Source organism: Diceros bicornis, chromosome 10 (genome assembly GCF_020826845.1).
Source record: "Diceros bicornis minor isolate mBicDic1 chromosome 10, mDicBic1.mat.cur, whole genome shotgun sequence".
Classification (NCBI taxonomy): Eukaryota; Metazoa; Chordata; class Mammalia; order Perissodactyla; family Rhinocerotidae; genus Diceros; species Diceros bicornis.
The window spans coordinates 39,934,083-39,954,467 of record NC_080749.1 but is presented as its reverse complement, the minus strand read 5'-3'; the positions used below and the strand labels follow the sequence as shown (position 1 = coordinate 39,954,467).

General features: G+C 36.1%; 1 long non-coding RNA gene across 1 annotated transcript in view; it reads right to left on the bottom strand.

The window, feature by feature from the left end:
* Nucleotides 1-8,029: 8,029 nt before the first annotated feature.
* The window catches only part of LOC131410744 (uncharacterized), a 49,946-nt gene continuing 37,590 nt past the window's right edge, over nucleotides 8,030-20,385 (bottom strand). The window contains exons 2-3 of the long non-coding RNA XR_009221406.1: nucleotides 14,363-14,483; nucleotides 8,030-10,106 (exon numbers count right to left, since the gene is read on the bottom strand). This is a non-coding gene — a long non-coding RNA (uncharacterized LOC131410744). The remainder of the gene's footprint in view (nucleotides 10,107-14,362; nucleotides 14,484-20,385) is intronic.

Below are 20,385 nucleotides of genomic sequence, written 5' to 3'. Positions count from 1 at the left end.
TATGATATTTGACTTGATGATTTCACTCTTAATTTCATTTAAATTATTCATAAGAAAGCATCACATACCTCTTTAAAAGATATCTCCTTAAGACTTCTAACTTCTTTGCTCAATCTCTCCACTAATTCTTATTATTCGTTTATGTAAAGACTGTGATAATTATTATTGTAGTCACAGCAACTATCCTTTATTAAGTCTCAACCATGTTGCAGGCACTTTGTATACGTTCACTAAATTTTTAATATTCAAAACAACCCTGGAGTGATGGCCTTACTGACACTGCATATCCGAAAATGGAGACTTAGAGAAGGCAACTAATATTCCTGAGTTTCTAGTCTTAAATGAAGAGCTAGGTTTCAAGCTTAGATCTGAGTCTCTAGAGCCCCCAACACTGTATAAAATCACTAAAGCTATGTCAGAAACCTACTATCATTATGGAGACACCCGCCCCCCCTTCCAGCCTAATGTCAAATGTGCTATTCTTTACTCCAAGTGAATATCATACGTTTACGTATTACCGGCAAGCAAGGGGCACAGGATAGAGAAATAGAAATGATACCAACTCTCTGGAATGTGCATTCCACTGAAAATGTTAAGATGATATTCTCAATAAAAAAGGATCAGTTTGAGGTGACCTAGTATATGATTTCAAAATACACAAAGGCTAAATTAATCTGATTCCAGAAAATGTAAAATATGAGAAAAATTAAGAAGAATAATGAATCATCTAAATACTAGAAAAAATATATTACAATTAGATTTTGTTTACTATGAGATTAAGAACTTTTATTTTATATAAAGCGTCTCCTAAGACTGTTTTCTTAGAGGTCACATTTTTTGTGTGTGTGAGGAAGAGTAGCCCTGAGCTAACATCTGTTACCAATCCTCCTCTTTTTGCTGAGGAAGATTGGCCCTGGGCTAACATCCGTGCCCATCTTCCTCTACTTTATATGGGACAGCACCACAGCATGGCTTGACAAGCGGTGCATTGGTCCGCACCGGGATCCGAACCTGCAATTCCTGGGCCACCGAAACGGAGTGCAAACTTAACCGCTACACCACCAGGCCAGCCTCTTAGGGGTCACATTTTTAACATTTTGGTATGTAGATTCACCTACATAAAATGTCTTCAAAATACATTTGGAGGGTTATATAGTCAGATTTATCTCTTTATTCGTAGTGATGGACCATAAAAGAAAAGATTCTGGGACTTGAAATTCTGTCCCAAAATTAAAATTTGGATCTCATTCTCTTCTCCAAGAAAATAGTTGTAGTAAGTTCTGGCAATTCTTTTGAAAATTAGAAATTTTCCATAATCACAATTCAGATGAGTTGCAACTCTCCAGGGCAAACCTACACATTTAACAGCCATTAATTCTACAAACGGTCACGCAGCGCTTCTCAGTGCATGGCTCCATTCTCTACTCTCACATTCTCCACTCAACTCACACTGAATGTGAACCTCTTCATTTCTTTCTAGGTTTCATGTTCTTTCTAGCTTCCAGGTAATACAAGTTGCTCTCTGCCTGAAACTCACTTCCACCACTCCTCCCCGGGCTAAATCCTCCCATCCTTCAGGGCTCTACTTAGACATTCCTCTAGGAAGCTTTCGCAGACTTCTTGCATTTGTTTGTAGCACATAGAGGGATTTCTATCCACAAGCATGAACCTATTCTAACTCCTTCCAGCATGGCAAGGGTGGGGTCTTCATCTTGGTGTTTGACTTATTCTCTCTCCTCCAGGACATGGGAGTTAATGTTCCTACTTTATGAGTTTGCTGAAACAAAATCCCAACTACTTGTTAACAAAACGCAAGGGAAAGTTATTGGTTTTTCAAGGGGAAAAAGCGATTGCTAAAACAAGAACACTATGCATTAGGAAATCATAAGGTTGCAGCAGCAGGCTAAGTAGACAACTAAAAATCACCGTGAACACTCTTTTCCATCACCATTGGACAGTACAGTGGGACTGACATCTAATCTCTAAAGTGCATCCAAGGAAAGGGAAATCAGAGGCTTGTCCTCTGTTGCTGGTGTGACACCTGCATTGACAATCCCAGTCCCAGCTTGTACAATCTGTTTATTTGAGGCAGTCAATTTTATTTTTTCTGCAGAACTTTAAGGCTTCTATTCAAAATGGCTCTTGGCTGTTACTCATTGGGCATCTACGTGTAATACAATTGCTGTACCAATTGGTGGTAACCAAGATGGTGAAGCAAGCTATTTGCTTGCCTTCAAATAGCTGGAAATCTGGTCTTCGCTCCTGCAATTACATCCCAGGTTAGAACTCTGCTAGGAGTAGGAAGGTTCCAATGAAGTGAGGGAATAGATCATCTAAAAGTTGGCAAAGTCTGTGGAAATGATAAATATCTGTTCACTCTATTTTATCAAGGACATCCCTTGATTATCTCTTTAGAATGAGGACCAGATCGAATTTTGTAGTTATAGAGGCCTGCTTACTAGGAAAAAATAGCCCCATGGGAAAATGCCATCTTAGGCATTTAAAATGGCAAATGACAAGCTTGTGTCTTTGTGTGCACGTATGTGTGTTTTAAGTATTTGTTTTAAGTATTTGAAATATGCCCAGAATAACACTGCAATTCCAAAGTTTGATAAGATGCCCCTCTATATGTTCATGTATCATTTTGTACTTCTACTATCATAGCATTTACCACACTACATTGACTGGCTAATTTAAACCCTGTGAAGGCAGGAACCATATTATTGCTCATTTTTGTGTCTGCAGTACCGAAAACAGCCCCAGACACAAAGTACTCAATAAATACTGAGTGAATGTCATATCAATGGTGAAAGACAGAGTGGGTTCTGGCTATCCTTTTTACTACTCAACATAGTCATGTAGCTTCTTTATGTGTATTTTCTTATCCCAAATACCATTAATTCCCAAAGCATAGCAATCGAAGAATTGTATGACTCTCACCCTAGTGATGAAGCCAAAACCCAGTTAATCTTATTGCTCTGTTTATCCATCAACAAAATACACAGGAAGGCAAGAAAAGTCCAAGAACACTTTGCAGGCTACTCCACAATACATTTCCGCATTTTCAGGTGGTTGAAAACGGCAGCAAATAGATACTTTTTCAATTAATTTTAAATGAAAAGACAACCTGAACAGAGAATTCCATAGCAGAGATCATAGTCAGAATGCCCTGGCACCAAGTGTCTCAAGATTAAATCAAGGACAGATTAATGCCCTGCTGAGTCATAACTCATTGACAAACCCATATTACATTTTTCTTTGTAAAGCATTTTTGAATAGAATGTTACTGTACGGAGTCCAATTTTAGAAGTAAAAGATTGAAAGGTCATTCAGCCCTTTTTGAAATGACCTGAAAGTTTCCTCTTTGCAATACAGTGTATAGTATTTTCTCCAGTTTAGTTTTTTAAATATTAAATAATTTGTTCAAATTTCCACTGAAACTAATTTCTGTGAATTTGGTTTCCCATTTCTCTTAGAACAAAAGTCAAAGGATTTAATGCTTTGGACCCTATATGTCCTGCCCCCCCACACCCATTATATCACTTAGTTCTTCTCCTCTATGCCGTGACCACCCTTTTGAGCCTCCTTGTTCTTCCTGGTACATGCCAGGCATGCTCCAACCTCAAGACCTTTGCACTGGCTGTTCACTCTGCCTGGAGCACTCTTCCTTCAGATATCAACATGGATCATCACTCTCTTGCCAATTTCACAGCTTTATTCAAACGTCATCTTTGAGTGAGGGCTTCCTTCCTTCCCTGTCTCTATTAGAACCTTGCCCCAGCACCCCTCATCTCCCTACTCAGATATACATCTTCCATAGTACATACCACTTTCTAACATAGTATATAAATTACTATTTGTTATCTTTAGTGTGAGTTTCTCCCCATCAGAGTGCAAACTGCATGAAGGAAGACAATTTTTTTCTCTCTCTCTCTCTAGCACCTTGAACAATCAGTGCCCAGCATATGTCAGGAAATATTTATTGAACAAGTAAATGCAATACTTACATATTAAGAAATCGAGTATATAGCTCTCCAAAGTACTTAAAGAGGATGAACAACTTCAAAATCTTTGATTTAAAAGAGCGGAATTTTATATACAGCTTGATTACAATTATGTAAAAGGAAATTTAAAAAGCCGCCAAACAAAATCCCATGCACAGTGATTAAAAAGGAGGAGAATGGAAGATTGTACATACAACAATAAAACCCATAGAAATTGAAATTGTATGATGAGATTATGGATAATTTTTTCTCTTCCTTTTAATTTTTTGCAATGTCTAAATCACTTTAGCATTAAAAAAAAACATGAGAAAACTAAATATATAAAAAAGCTTTAAAAATTCTCTCTGAAGAAATCAAGAGATTTTCAAATAGCTTCTATGACCAATCTCTAAAGAGAATCTAAATTTAGGAAAATCTCTTTTTATCTTTCTTGAGGATTTTCTTTTCAGTTAGGCAGAATTGAGTCTTTTAAGTTTAGAGATCTTTGTCTGAAAACCCAGTGAGAGAATATTGGCATCTTTAAGTCCTTACCTTAGGCCTAAACCTGGGTGGTTTGGTTTTGTTCTCCTCTTCCTTCTATTAATTTTAACAGGAGGACTTAATTAGACTGGAGGGCTTATTTTAACCATATTTAGTTGTAGAAAAACCCAGCTGTTTTCAGGAAAGTGAGCTTTTAAACTCAATAGAAACAATTCTGTTACTCATAATATCCAACTACATCCTATAAAAGGAAGTGTGGCCAATTTAACAGTGAACAATTTTATAATAAACAAATGCCTTTGACATCAATGACAGTTAAGTGTTGCTGTATTTTAGCAAATGCATCATTGGTTATCACAAGCACTTCACATTGACTTGGTTTCTTTTTTACTTTTATAAAAAAAAAGTTTAACAAATAGCATAGTGGGGAAGAGTTTATACAAAAAAACCTTCCATCTCACCTCTTTCAAACTACAATTTCACATTCCATAGAGGCACCCCTTTGAACTCAATGAATCCATTCTCTATTTGGATTATTCATTTGATTCACATACAATAACTCCCCCCTTTCTTTCTTTTCCCAATTTGTGATATTTATATTTTGTTTGAATCTTATATTGGTTAATATCTAAATTTAACAAAATTTTTCAACCTGTGTTTCTTGTTCCATACACTTTCAGAAAAACCTGTGTATTTTTACGAAAAATTCCAAGACAGTCATTATTTTTATTTTTTGCTCAAATAAAAAAAGTTTATCTGAACCCCCAATTCCTTCCTTCCTATTATATTCTTAATTTTAATTGCATCTTCTTTATTAACAATGTAATTATTTTTAAAGATATTAGTTAAGTTTATTGATATGATTTTCCAATTTCTGTAATGATCATTATTTTCTGTAATAATTTCTTGCCTCTTTTTATATTCTTCTTGTGAAACGCAGCCAAGAGTAATCCTTTCTGGAAGGGTATATGGGTGATTAGTTTCTATATATCTGAAAATGCACTTATACTGTCCCCACTCTTGCATAATAGTGTGGCTTGTGTTGATTTCTAGAAATAACAGCATTCTGAACATATTATTCTTTTGTTTTCTGGCAACCATTTTTGCTGATGAGAAGCCTACTTTTATTTCATTCTTTTGTAGGCAATCTATCATCTTTCTGGTAGATTATAAGATTTTTTTTTTTTTTTTTACTGAGGAAGATTCACCCTGAGCTAACATCTGTTGCCAATCTTCCTCTTTTTGCTTGAGGAAGATTCACCCTGAGCTAACATCTGTGCCAAACCTCTTCTATTTTGTATGTGGGTTGCCGTCACAGCATGGCCACCAACCGGCGATGTAGGTCTTCGCCTGGGAACTGAAGCAGTGCCGCTGAAGCGGAGAGTGCAGAACTTATGGTGGCCACTACGCCACCAGGGCTGGCCCAAGATTTTCTTTTTATAACAGATGTTCTTCAGTTTTATCACAATATATCTAGATAGAGATTTATTTCTCTCTTGCTTGGGACCTATGTACATGATTTTTTTCCAATTCTTGAACAGACTCATCACATTATCTTCAGTATTTCTTCCTAATCATTTGCTCTATTTTCTACTTCTGGATTTACTATTGGACATACCTTGGAACTTCTCATTCTGTTCTTATGTTTGTTTGTTTGTTTAACTGCTCTTTAATATTTTTTAAACTTTTAGTCACTCTGTGTTGCAATCTAGATTAAGTCCCTGGTGTTATCTTCTGAATCATGAATTCTGTCATCCCTATCTCTCATCCTTATCTTGATGTTTTTAATTCCAATTTTTAAATTTATTTTCAGCATTTTTCATTCGTTCTTTCCTATCTGTCTAGTGTTGATTTTTAAATTTTTTAATAATTATGTTAATTAATTAATGATTTTTTTTGTTTCAGAATTTCTTAGGGTTTTTTTTTTATTTTAGTAGATACAATTCAATCTTTTTACCTCTTTGAGATTCTAAATATGCTTGTAAAATATTTTTCAAATTAGTTTATTATTTTCATTTTGTCTGCATTAAATTCATATTGCAGTAATTGATTTTGATTTTGTTGGCTGTCCTTTTTGGCATTAGTTTTTAATAATAATTTATAGGCTTTCTTGATTGAGAATTTGTTCTCTCTTGCTCGTTCTATCTCTCCATCTCTCCCTTCGTTTATTTCTGTCTGAAGTTCTGCAGTTGATTACACATTGCTCCCTGCCTGGGGCCCTCAGGTCAGAATATGATCTGTGTTGGAGTATGCTACTCTCATGCTGCAGAGTAATAAGAATATTTCAAATTCAGATACTTGAACTAGTGGGAGACTTGACCCAGGCATCAGATGCAAGGTTGAGTCTCTTTCTCCTTTTTTTTAGAAATTCGGTTCAATTTACACAGGCCTTACTCTCAGTCAATGATCTGTTACAATTCTATTCAGCTTACTTTCTAGGTTAGGGATGCCCTATTCTAGTCTCTGATTTCAAGCATGACCTTTCCTCTAGACCCTTCGTCCTTGAACCTCATTCCTCAACTAACAGACCCACTACTCAGCAGCCTCTGCCCTACTTACTGCTTTATATTTCTCTTCTGGTTCAGATTGACAGTGAGGTTTACTTAGCTTTTGAATGTGACCGTCTTTTTAATTTTATCTCTTTCTGTACATAATTAGACAGAGGAGACTTTCAGAATGAGAATAAGTTGTATAGACAGCAGGATAGTATGCAGTGGAGGTAGTAGACATAAAATGAATTAACAAATTTAGGGCATGTTAAAACAAAGGACATGTTAATAGGATCTAACAGATAGAGAAGAGAAGCTGGCAGAACTAGTAGAGTATTTTTCATTTTTCTGACATAAAGAGTGAGGAGAGAGAAGATCTCAGTCTGAGTTGATCAAGTTGAGAAAAGGTTTCAGAATTGCCCAGGCAGCATTCCTGTATGTCTTGACAAAATGATTCCTATTTTTTGGTAATTATATTATAGAGAGGAAAGCATATAGCAATTACAGGTGGAGAAACATCATATAGAGGCAGAGCATGGGGTGAACAAGAGGAGAATGTGGGCTATTAATAAGGTCTTATACTGTCCTGCATGTTTTAGAGGTTCTGTGTACAGTACCATCTCTTGTGTTTCCCAATGACGTTCTTGAGTCAATGCAGACGAATGGTTTCCAACTCTAAGATATTAATGCCCAGGCCACACTTTCAGAGATTCTGATTTAATTGTTCTACTGTAGGGCATATGATATTTTTTAAAGCACCTCAGATGCTTCAAATGTGTGGCTAGGATTGAAACACTACTCAGAAATTCTGAGCGGATCAACATCATGTGGTTGCACATCTATATCATCTGGCCTCTACCGCATTTTGACCATAATGCTTGAAAGTAACCTTGGACAGAGAAACAGTAGGAATCCATTCTCTTAATGGGCTGTGTAAATTACTTTGTGTATTAGTTTCCAATTGATGCTGTACCACAAACTAAGTGTCATAAAACCACACAAATTTATTATGTTACAGTTCTGGAGATCAGAAATCTGTGTTCTGAATCAGGTCTGTGTTCCTTCTGGAGGCCCTAATGGAGAATTTAGTTCCTTGGCTCTTCCAGCTTCTAAGGGCCTCCTGAATTTCTTGGCCCTTCCATCCATCTTCAAAAGCCTGCAGGGTAGCATCTTCAAATCTCTCCCTCTGACTCTAAACTTCCTGCTTCCCTCTTATAAGGGAATCCCTCTTGTGATTACACTAGGACCATGGGATAATCCAAGATAATATTCCTATCTCAATATTCTTAACTTAATCACATTTGCAAATTACATTTTGATCCATAAGGTAACATATTAGCAGATTCTGGAATTAGGACATGGACATCTTTCGGGAGAGTGTATTATTCTGCCTACCACAGTTCAGGATAGGAGTGATTGTAGTAACTTGATGATTAGATCGCTCTCAACATCCCTGAAGTCCAGGGAAACTATACCGTTTCAGAGGGGTTTATGGGAGCATATCATGGAATCATATTGTCAAGAACAACTATATGATTTGAATAGAAGGGGATATTTCAAAACATGAAGTTATACTGCCTTGGTGTGAAGTCTGATGCATCACTTTCAATAATATTACTTTGTCCCTCCCTTTGTCAGATAAAGACATTGGTTCCTCCAGCTCTTCCTCTATTGTTTTTCCCACCTTCCATATCCTACCATCTGTCTATTACTCTTGCATTTTTACCTTGCTAATATTGGTAACATTTGCATTCTGCTCTACATGCAAAACTGTCCTCCAAACTCTGGCCATGGATTGACTCTACGAATTGGAAAATAGTGTTAAGCATTACATTTTTGTGGCTATGTAAAGATTTTTCACTGCTGAGCCAATAAGTATGCTAGAAATATGTTTTCTTCTCTCTTGCTCAACTGTTACTACCTCTGGATGACTTGATGAAAAACGTTCCTAATTTCAATAATAAGAACAACAACAACAAAAATGGATTCTCTTTTCTTGTGCTACAATTATGGATTTAAATGATCATATTTTCAGTTGTCTCATCATGATTTTCTTGAAAATATTTTCTTCCTAGAATTTATTTCCTTCTTTAAAAAATACTATTTGTCTTTTTTGTAGCCACAATTTTTTTGAGTTCTAATAATACTATCTAATTTATCAAGTCCTCCTTTTTCCATGAAACTTCCTTCCAGAACCTTCTATCCTCTGGTTCCAGTCTTGATTGGTTATTAATGGGGTGGTGTACAATTGTCATTCTCAAACCTCTCTTCTCTTCTCTATTGAATTAAATTACATGCTCCTGGATTGATCTCATTTGTTCCTCATTCTTAGAAGACACCTTTGCTTTGTTGCAGTATATCTTTAAGTAACATCGTTTTAAAGGGATGCAGGTGAAGTAAACTTTCTGAGTTCTTGTAGGTATGACAATGTCTTTATACTGTCCTCATGTAATGAAAAGTTAATTGGTTATAAAACTGTATATTGAATATATATGTGTATGTATATCTATGTATATTTTCTTTGGTATATTCAGAACATTAAGAACATTGTAATATCCTAGAATCCACTTGTATAACTCATATTTCTTCTGTTTTTTACTCTGGAAAATTTTAAGATCTTCTATTTATTTCCTAAAATTTCAAAGTTAAGTGTTCAGGTGTGGATTGGATTTTTTAAATTCATTGCACTAGCCAATCAGATATGCTTTTAATCGGAAAACTTATCCTTTATCATCATTGGAAAATTCTCTTCTATATTATCTTTGATAGTTTCCTTCTGTCTTCTTTTACTGTTCTCTTTTTTCTGAACACTAATTAGTGGAATGTTGGACCTCCTGGGTTGCTGGCTTCTTTCTTATTTATTTTCTATAATTTCTGTCTCTTTGCCTTTCTTTTTCTTTTTTGGAAAGTCTTTCAGGTTATCTTCAAATATTTCAATTTTTTATAATTGCTAATCAAAATATCCTTGTTCTTATTCTCCATCTTCTTTTTATAATGTCTTGGGTTTTGTACTTGTTTCCTAGGTGCCATATTTTCTCAAATCTCTTTGAGGATGTTAGATGTGCTATTCAAGATCCCAGTCTTGCATCACAATGTAAATGAGTGCTCTTCTGTCTTCATGGAGCAAGTCTTACTGTAAAAAACAAAAGAAAAAAAAGTTAAGAAAAGCAAGCAGCTAATTCAAGATTGTGCTTAATGCCATGGCTGGTTTAGATTCTGACACAAGCTTCTTACATCTCTAGGAACAGTAACAAATAGTTGTGTACTGACAGCCAGGCTTTGGAGCACACTTTGAGTAGCCCTGCATCAGTGTATATTAAATCCCTTGCTGTTTCCTGAATAATCTGTTTCTTCCTGTATTCATTTTTCTGTTTGTTTCCCTCAGTCTTTCTCTTTAGTATTACTAGTATGCACCTTTCTAGTGATGCTTTGTGCATAAGATTGAAGAAATTGGTAGCTAGTATGGGTTACCTGAGTCATAAGATCCATAGGATTATTTTTCTGTAAGTCTCACCTCTGAGTGAGAATTCCAATTGCGAGTTCTGTGTGGGGCAGGGCAGGTTATCTCAGATAGAGACCTGACTCATTTCTGAATCCCTTGAGTTCAGGAATGAGAAGAGCATCAGTGCCCCAAAGTCTTAGTTTTCAACAGACATTTTAGGCCATTTCTTTAGAGAAGACTTATCTGTTTTCTACCTGGAGGTAAATGTTGCTTACCTATGGAGCCATAGGTGTATTTGGCCTTTGTAAAGGTTTTTAACTTATTCCTCTGTTTTCATCTCTGAATCTCAGACCAGCCCTCTCCATTGAGCACTAACTTTGGGCCCACGTTTTCCCAATAATTTCATGGAGAGAAAACTGCTTCAAACTTCTCTGTAGCTCTGTTGTACTGTGTTCCAGGCTGCAGCTTTCCTCTCTCATCCATTCAGCCATGCTCGTCTGCTTTCTATCTTTCAGAAATTTGTTGAAATCTCTTGTTTATTTCCGACTCAACTCTCAAAAATCTCTTCTCCATTAAGAGATTATTTCTTTTTGTACTTGTATGCATTTATTCAGGCAGAAGGAGGGTCCTGGGAAGAACCAGAGGAAACATGTGTGTCTAGCAGGTCACTGTAAACTGGAAGTTGATTAATATGACTTAAAGCCAGTAATGAAAGAAAGCAAATGTTAAATACAACCTTGGTGACTATTCAGTAATATGTAACTCCATTGATCAACAATATCTCTAAGCTAACAAAAACATTGTCTTTTTTTCTGTGGAAAGGTAAAACTGGCCATACATAACAATAATTTGAAGTTTTTTCAGTAGTGGTAATGATTGTGTAAAAAATCTACCTGAGCTCCCTCACTTGAACTCCTTCTGACCGAGGGCACTGATTTTCTGAATCAGCTAGAGGACGTCTCATCACAAAAGGAGCAAAATCACCAATCAGACCATGGGGGATAGAACTGTGTACTTTGTTGTCACAGCACTCGGAGCTCACTATTGAACTAGGCAACAACAAAGTAAGTGTAACTATATTAAATAAGAAAATTTGTGGTTTTTTTAATCCTAAGTACTCTCTGCATTAGAGTCCATTTTAAAGCATATTTAACATTATTGTAAGGAGCAGTGGATTTTGAATAAAGCAGATTTGTGTTTGAATCTCTCCACCAGGCAACATATGTGGAATCTTGGACAAATTATGTAACATCTCTGAGGCTTAGTCCTCTCATCTGACTCGTGGGATTTATATAGAAACCATTTTGCAAGCTTCTTGGGAGGACTTTACTCATATTACATTTTACATAGCATGCCATCAAAGTTTTTCAATATTTTTAATAGGGAATTATTTTCAATATTTCAAAAGTGGTCAATGAATGAAATGGAATAAAATGAGGATATTCCCTTTCTATATCTACAGCTAAGAATTCTGTTCAAATGCATATATCATTGCAAGGTTCAGTTTTGTTTTTATACACACACACACACACACACACACACACAGCTTACAAACTACGTACAAAGTAATTTGGCTTTCAACATTTTACAATGTATTATTTTTCAAAATTTATAAAAAGTAAGTTCTGAAAGAATGTGCAACTAGGGCCCTTTTTGAAATCCCATGGGGTAACAAATTCTTTGATGTGCACAGAGAAGTTAGGATGGGAAAAAAACAAGTTTTCTTAATCTAATTATGCTTAATTTGTTGCTGCCTAATTCAATAGTGAGCTCAGAGACAGTAACAAAGTAAATAGTTTGAGTAAATAGATACATATGCATTTTCAGACAATTTGTGAGCTCAGTTTCATACATACATATGTAATTGAGCTCACAAATTTTTAAAACAGAGCATGACAAGCATAGGGAGCTCATTCCATTCACAATATAACTCCCTAAAAAAAAGTAGACAAAAAGTAGACATTTCCAAACTTGTGGGTATCTGACAAAGAAAGAATCCCTTACTCAGCCTATACACACCCAGCCACCTTAACCTTTCCTTTCCCTAGCTTTTTCTAGAGAAAATCCACTGTCCAGGGGGGGAATGTGTCTGAACCACACACCTCTTCCCTTCACAGACCGGACATGCTGCCTGCTCATCTTTCCCTCTCACAACCATTTATAACTGTTTATTTCCCCTCAGGAAACCTTGGCGGTGGTTGTGGTCATTGCCGTTGATGCTGTTTTTCCCTCCCAAACACAATACTCCCTTTCTCCCTCTTCTATCTCCTGCACAGTTACCTTAGAATAATCCTTTTCCCCCTTAGCAATTCCTTCCATGAGTGAGCACAGAGAAACAATGGCCTCAATTATGGCTCATAAGCATTCATGATACACCTGTAATAAAGAGCGAAGGAGAGTCTCCAATTGTGAAGTGAAATTAGACACTATCACAAGCCAGCACCGGGCACCGCTAGAGCCCTTGAGTGGGCCCAGGAGTCCCCTTCAGAATTTCCACAACAGTCTCCACCTACATCCTCATCTTCCTCTAATTAAACCTGTTTTCCTCAAGCACCAGCATTGCCAAAATAGTCCTTTTCAATTTTATTATTTTCCTGTGTTGTTTGATTATTAGTGTGAAAACACCCATAATTTTTATAGATTTTCTCTGAAAATCTAAAACAATGTTTCAACAACATTGAATGTCAGGGGGAGGTTGGCCTAAGCTCCTAATCACCATTATGATATTATTGCTGCAGGAAAATGCATGCTGAGTTCCACACAAGTGACTTACAAATGAAGTTTCTGAACATAACCCACACTGAATGAGGGGACTGCTTATATAGATTGTTTGGAAACCACTGCAGCTCCGTTCCATTAAGCATCAAAAATTCTGCAACTTAGGATGTAAATAAATGAAATTATTCTCCAGCCTAAACAATGTTGCAGCGAGTACCTGCTCACTTTTGGAAGTTCATTTTTCCTTCACCTGGCATAAATCATTATTTAAACTGGTCACTTAAACCAGAAGACCAAATTAATACTAATAGAAATACTGAGAAGCCACACAGAGGATGTGAAAACAGCCAATTTTAAGGACTACAACAAAAAATAAACATAGTGTATATAAAACATTTGGCTACTTATAAAATGTCTGAAGACATTTCAAAAATCAGGACAGGAAGGCAGTCCTACAAAATTAGAAAGATTTTTACAGAATATTAATAAGACATTGTGTGATTCCTTGAAAGAAATCTGTGACAGTAACTGTTAACGATATCTTGATACTTCTTGTTTTCCTAGCCAGGATCCAGATGTACTAAGAAATCTTTTTAAAAGGTGAAAAAAAATATTTTTTCAGATTTTTGCCACTAGTATAACAAGCACTCCTATTTGACCAACTGATTAAATTACAGTAGCAATACCTATTTGACTCATTTTGGGTTCATTTTGATCCAGAAAAAAAAAGACTGGGAACCATTATTATTTATAACTTGAGCATCATGCTGGAATATGTCGCTTGAATCTTGCTTGAATTATATTTCCTATGTGAAAATGAAATGGCTACACAAGTTACTCTAAATCTATAGTGTGTGTCTATGTCAGCACTCATAGAGACAGGAAAGATTTGTTTCTTTCTCTTTCCATATGTAAAAAGCAGCAACCTTACTGATTTTTTTTTCTTGTTTTATCCTGGAAGAAATGACATCCCTCCCATCCCCATACACACACACACAAAATTATGTTGCTGGCCTCAAAGGTTAGAGAACACATTCATGCAGAAAGACATGGATGACTGTAGAGAACGGGTTCTTTCTTACCATAATAAGGGCTTGCATATTTTGGCTAGGAGAAATTTGCACAAGGACATATTCTCCTACAGGTAATAGTAAGCAAATTCCTTAGGTTCACAGGGGAATTCACTGAAAATATGGTCTAACAGAACAATGGTGTCTAGCAAGACTTACCTGGTAGTGCTGTTTGTGTGTGTTGGCAGATCTCCACAATTGCTTTTGCCACCTGTGTGCCCCTCAGATACTGCCGCTGGAAGATTAGTTTCCTTTGCTTCAGGTATGAATCCTGCAGAGGCTGATAGATACAATGTGGTGAGGTGTCACTGGATGTAGGAGAGAGAAATGTCGATTTGACTGTGACAGAAGAAGGACGTTAATGGATGGCTTTATTTGTCACTTGGAAGCATACCGATGTCGCAAAAGGAGTTGAGAAAGTAAATAACTTTGTTTTTGCCTCATGGAATGGGTTCCTTATGAAGTATACTTCTATTAAGATCATATCACAGCTTTAGATCTTTCTAAATATGAATGAACGGGAAGGCCCAAGTTCCATTTCATTTTTAAAATGTTTTTCTATATAGTTTCAAGTTTTAAATGCTATTAGGAGGCTTCGGGGCCTACCTTTCCACTCTCTTCTCTTTTAAGGCAGATAGGGAAATACGTTAAAATGATCTCACCTACGAGGATGAGTAAAAGAGCACAAAAATTAAAAATTAGAACTCTGGTTTTTTGGACTCTTAGCCACATTAACTTTATGATCTCCCAATTCCTCACCTGCCAACAGGAGGTAATAATAGATCCTTACTTACCTCACTGGGTTTTTTTAAAGATAAAATAAGATGAATTATATGATAGCCATTTGTAAACTTTTAGCGCTAATAGAATTTACTGACCTTTCCAAATTGATTGCAAGAAAGCTCAAAATATTTTCTCAGAATTTTTCTGCAGAGCCATGTTGAGTGAGTCAAACATTTTTTGCAGATGAATCTTATGAGGGAAATGTGGTGTAAACATTCAACTCTAATTCCTTTCAAATCTGACTTTCACAATAAGGATAGCATGTACATAACGATCCAGATATTCCAAATCACAAGAATGAAAAAAAGAAGAAAAATAAGTTCACAAATACAAATGTGAGCTACCTATCCTACTTCAGACTGTAATTATTAATTTTACCATTAGATTTCCTCCTGCAGAAACTCACTGCTCCTCACTGATATTTTATTTGTGAGAATTAGTTAAATGAAAAAGAATGGAACATGATGCTCACTCTCCTTTCATGAAGTAAATTTTATCTCAAACTGTTGAAAGAAAGATGAGGAACTTGCTTTGTCTAGTCCCTAAGAGAATTCTGAGCATTCACAAAACAGGCACCTTTCTTCAAATATATTTCGCCTGTAAGCTAGCAAAGGTGATATACTTAGGACTAGCAGGAATGGTGATTAATTGCATAGTCAGGGAGAGAAAAATATAATAAGTTTCTAAACTATTTCAGTACACCTGCATTTGTACTAGATATTCCTAAATTCTTTTTTAAAAAATTCCATAACAAGGATCTAGCCAGAAAAGAACCCTAACTTGAAAAACAGAGGAAATTAGAAATGGAGGATGAGCCTGAAATTAGTGTTATTTAAAGAGTGGCATTGGCACCTACGACACGAATAAAAGTAATTAGTTTAACATTGTGCCTCCTCTTGCCAGTTTTCTTTTCCTTTTTGATGTAATCAAGCCCATTTCCTTCACTGTCCTAACTCATTGCAGGCTTCGTTGGAGCCACAAAGCACAAACCGAGAGGTTGTCTTTCCTGCCGGAAACAGCTCTCAACTCAGTGACTTCAGGCAGCCTGCAGACTCCCCACACATTTAAGCACTGGTGGCTCGAAAAGAGCGAGCTTCTGTTTTATTTGTTCACATTCTGAGTGCTACCTGATTCTGATTACATTGCAGATGGCTTGAAGCTGTCGGGGATAAATACAAGTGTTAAAGAAATCATTTGTCCCTGGGACTGGACCACAGAAGAACCGAGTCTAAAGGCTTCTTTGTGAGCCTATCGCTTAAGCTTCTTTACTCTGTATGCGAATTGTGTCTAGTTTACAGGTATCTAGATGAACTCTCTCCCTCTGTGTGTTTGGTTTTGTTTGAGATCGTGTCATTTTTCTTGATATGGAAAATTCTTGTGTCCTGAAGAAACGCTTTCACCTGCGAGTGAGGTAAACACATTGTGCACTGTTTTGCCGAAAGAGGGCAATGTTGCTGTTCAGAATTTCCTCATTCTGTTCCCTGGGACCTGGTCTCTCGAACGATAAATAATCGCTGCTGTCTCTTCCCTTTCATCACAGACAAGTTTCCACATGTCTCTTCGCTCTGTAGTTAATCAGGACTTTGTAACTATCTGTCCTACCTATTAACTGCATCCACTCCCAAATTGTTTAAAGGTTAACACATTTCACTCCATGCATGACTGACACACACAGGCAAACTGCTGTCTCTGAAGTTCTAAATTCTTCCTTTCCGTTTGCCAATGATAGGCAGGAGGAGAAACAACCCGCTTTAGGAAATATTGAAAGGTATTTGTACTATGTTCCTAATTGCAAATGGTCAATCAATGTATGATCCAATCATGGTCTCCATAGGCAACCAAACAAAATAAAAGGGAGAAAAAAAAATGTTCATTTTCAGTAAATTTACTCCAAAATTAACTATCATCTTATTAGTTAAAACATGATTCAAAATTAACACCGGGATGTTGACAATCTTGATAACTGGCATTCGATTTCTTTTGTGGGGAGTTCGGGGGGGGTGTGGATTTGCATGCTATAATTTTAAATTATTTAACACTGTGAATTCAGGCCTTTATGAAAGAGTTGTCTTCTGTAGGAGACTCTAAATTACTGATCTTCCTTCTCTTTAATAAGATGTTGCATTTTTTTCCCTCAGCAGTTTATTATACTTTAATAGGTTATTTCCACCTATTTTAACTCCTTCAAAAATTGTAGTTTAGTTGTTTTCTAGAAGCGCAATTTAGATTTTCAATGGACGGTTTGTTTGAGCAGCAGAATTCCTGGAATTTTCTTGTCAAAGAAACACTCTCAATCTCTACCAACACGCTTGTTTGTGCTTTTGCTCTTTGAAGCAATTGGCAATGTAACTGGACTGCTGTTGAGTGCTCCCAGAACAAACTGCTCTTGCATTGAATAAATTCACTAGCTCATTTTTCTTGCAGATATATGTGTGTTTGTGGATATGTGCATATACTGTGTGTAGACACACACACAGACACACACACACACACCTGTTTTTGTCTTTGGTTTTTTAGTCCAAAGTCATATTTAGAGTTCATTAGAGGGAAATAATTATAGACATTTTTCTTGAGTATTAAACATTACTGATATCATTTCCTAGAAACTGCAAGTAGGTGTTTTATCAGAACCAACAGTCCGAAAATATGAAAATTGCAGTCACTAAAATTAAAAATACATTAAGAGAAAGAAGAATTGGGCATAGAGTGGCAAATTCTTGGAGCAAGGGACAGTTTTAGATGGGCCTCTTGGTTTTCTTCGGTCTCCGAAGTGCCCCATGTTCCCATATTTAACTGGGCTTGAAAGATTTGAGTAGAATCTGCTATCTCAGGGACATCAATAAAACCCATAGAAGCTGTGTCTGCTGTAGGTGGTTCCAGGAAATCCTTATTTAACATTGACTTAGTTTACTGTGGCTCGGCTTTTTCATTTCTTCTGAGTTAAAGCCTGCCATCTCATTTCTGCCTCCTTCTCCTACTTCTGTCAGTATATGTACATGAGAAAGTCTATGTTATTAAAAGAATAATAACCATGTTGCAGGTTTCTGAACCCAAGATTGTATTTTCTTTCTCAAATATTCATTAAAAAATATAGATTGTATTTTATTGAAAGTGCTCTTTAATGAATAGTATTCCTGTTTGCCTACAAGAAGGAGCTTCCAGTGAAATTCCTTGACAGTAATTGTGGTCTGAATTGAGAACATACAGTAACGGAGTGCAGTTAATGGCCACCCTGTGGATTGAGTGCTCTACTTTTGTCATATCTGGCTACTTTTTAAAATGCAGAAATTAGTTAGGCCAGCAAAGAGTTAATTATGTGCTTGTGTCAGGAAACCCTCAATGAGCAGTCAGAGAGAGGAATTCTTTGTCTTCAATGCAAAACAGAAATTTCAAAGACCCTGGCAGATGATAATACATAAATAGTAACTGAGCATCTATTTTGTGTGTGTGCGTGTGTGTGCCATGTGTAATGAGAGAACAAGGGAAAACCCTCTAATAAGTCAGCCCAAACATTAAGGAGCACTAAATGAATCAAAGGCACATTTTAATTTCCAAACAGCTAAAATAAATAGGACAAAACACCTTTCCAGCCAAACTTCATCTTTCTGCTTCTCTACTTTGATTTCATTTCCTATCGCCTGATATTTACTAACATGTAAAAAAGCACTTGGAACTTAAAGAATGGGTCCTTTGTGTGAATATGATCCTCTCCAGCAGGTCTGATCAAAACAGACATTTCATAAATGGATTAAGATGCAAGAGATCAGGTTTGCAAAAACAAAGTAGATGTTGGTATTTTGTGAGATTTGGGGAACTAGAAAGCTATGTAAGTAAATAATTAAATCTTCTGATTTGTTAGAACTTGAAGAAAAGAGTAATTAAAAATATGTGTGTGTTTGTGTGTGTGTGTGTAAGTATACACACACACACACACACACACTCATAGTGAGCTGGTTAATATCTTAGCCATAGGGAATTTGCTCCGAAAAGCAAAAAGCTAACATAAGCAAGAACAGATAATTCTTAAACCTATCTAGGCTTTTATGAAAAGGAAGTGAATATGTTATTCTCAAAAGTCTTCTTAAAAAGAAAGAAAATCCTTTAAAGGTGGAGCATTTGATAAAATTCCTCAGCTCATATTTAGGGTCCCACATCAAGGATGAGCAGTGCATCAGTCAACTAGCGTTGCTCCCTTGCTACCCCACCTCTCTAGAAATGCACCACTCTAGATAGCTCTGCGTCCTCAGATTGTCCACATCCTATTTGGTAACGGAGGATTTAGACCTCCTATGAGAATCTGTTTTTTCCGAAACCATAATGCTCAGTAGCATATTTTGAAAAATAAGAAACTGAGGCTGTATCAAGAACCCTGTTATTATAACCATGTAAAAAATTCAGTCAGAGAAAACAATTCTTTTTTAACACTTGTCCAAATAATTGATTAATTTTACTCTCGCCTGATTTTGTTTTCCTTTCACAATTGACAGCTTTGGTAGAAAAGTCAGAGTCTGAGTTTTCATGCTCTATTCAGGAGCTGATCTCAGAAACGGCACACTTTTCATCTATACATAGCACAGGTAACCCTCATTTTCATATTTGAACTGAAAAGTTAGAGGAACAATTTTATTGTGATTAAAAGCTTTTTGCTTAATATTTCAAATCTTTACAAACAGTTTTTTTCTTTCTATTTCACTATGCAATTTTAATTCGCATAAATGAGTTTAATAAGTAAACCAACCGATTTTTTAAAACCACACTTAGCATGGTAGAATAAGTGCAGAGCAAAATAAATCGTATTCTCATACATCATATGCATGATGTCCAGCTAAATTCTGATCCTTTCCACAGGGGGGAAAGTGAAACAGAAAGAACATCACATTATTATGTTGATGTCAGTCGTGCTGAAAACCTGAAAAATCTTATTTGGATCTTTCACTGAATCAAGTGTGATACATAAGTATTTGTTGTATTGGAAATGAAAAGGCATATGAAGTGGCTCACAAGGGTAACCCTACAAATTTGCCATGTGGTAGTCAAATTAGTGCTTCCCAAATTCAGAGCAGTACAGAGCACCAAAGTAGATTTCAATATTGTCTACACTTTTTTAGAGAGTATTGGTTATAATCCAAGTGTTAAATGAGTTAGGAACACTTTAAAATGTAATTGTGATAAGTTTTAAATACTTTGATGTGAGGCCTGTCAATGCCAACATTTCCATCTTTGATCTAAGACATAGATGTCTGCATATCTTGGAGTTCACTTGAGGCAATAGTATTTTTAGGATCGAAACATGGGCATTTATACTCTTTGGTATATTGTATTAGCTAGCTAAGGTGAAAAGATTATGAAGAAAGTGGAGTATTCTATTTTAAAAACCAATATAACTTGTGACTTTACAG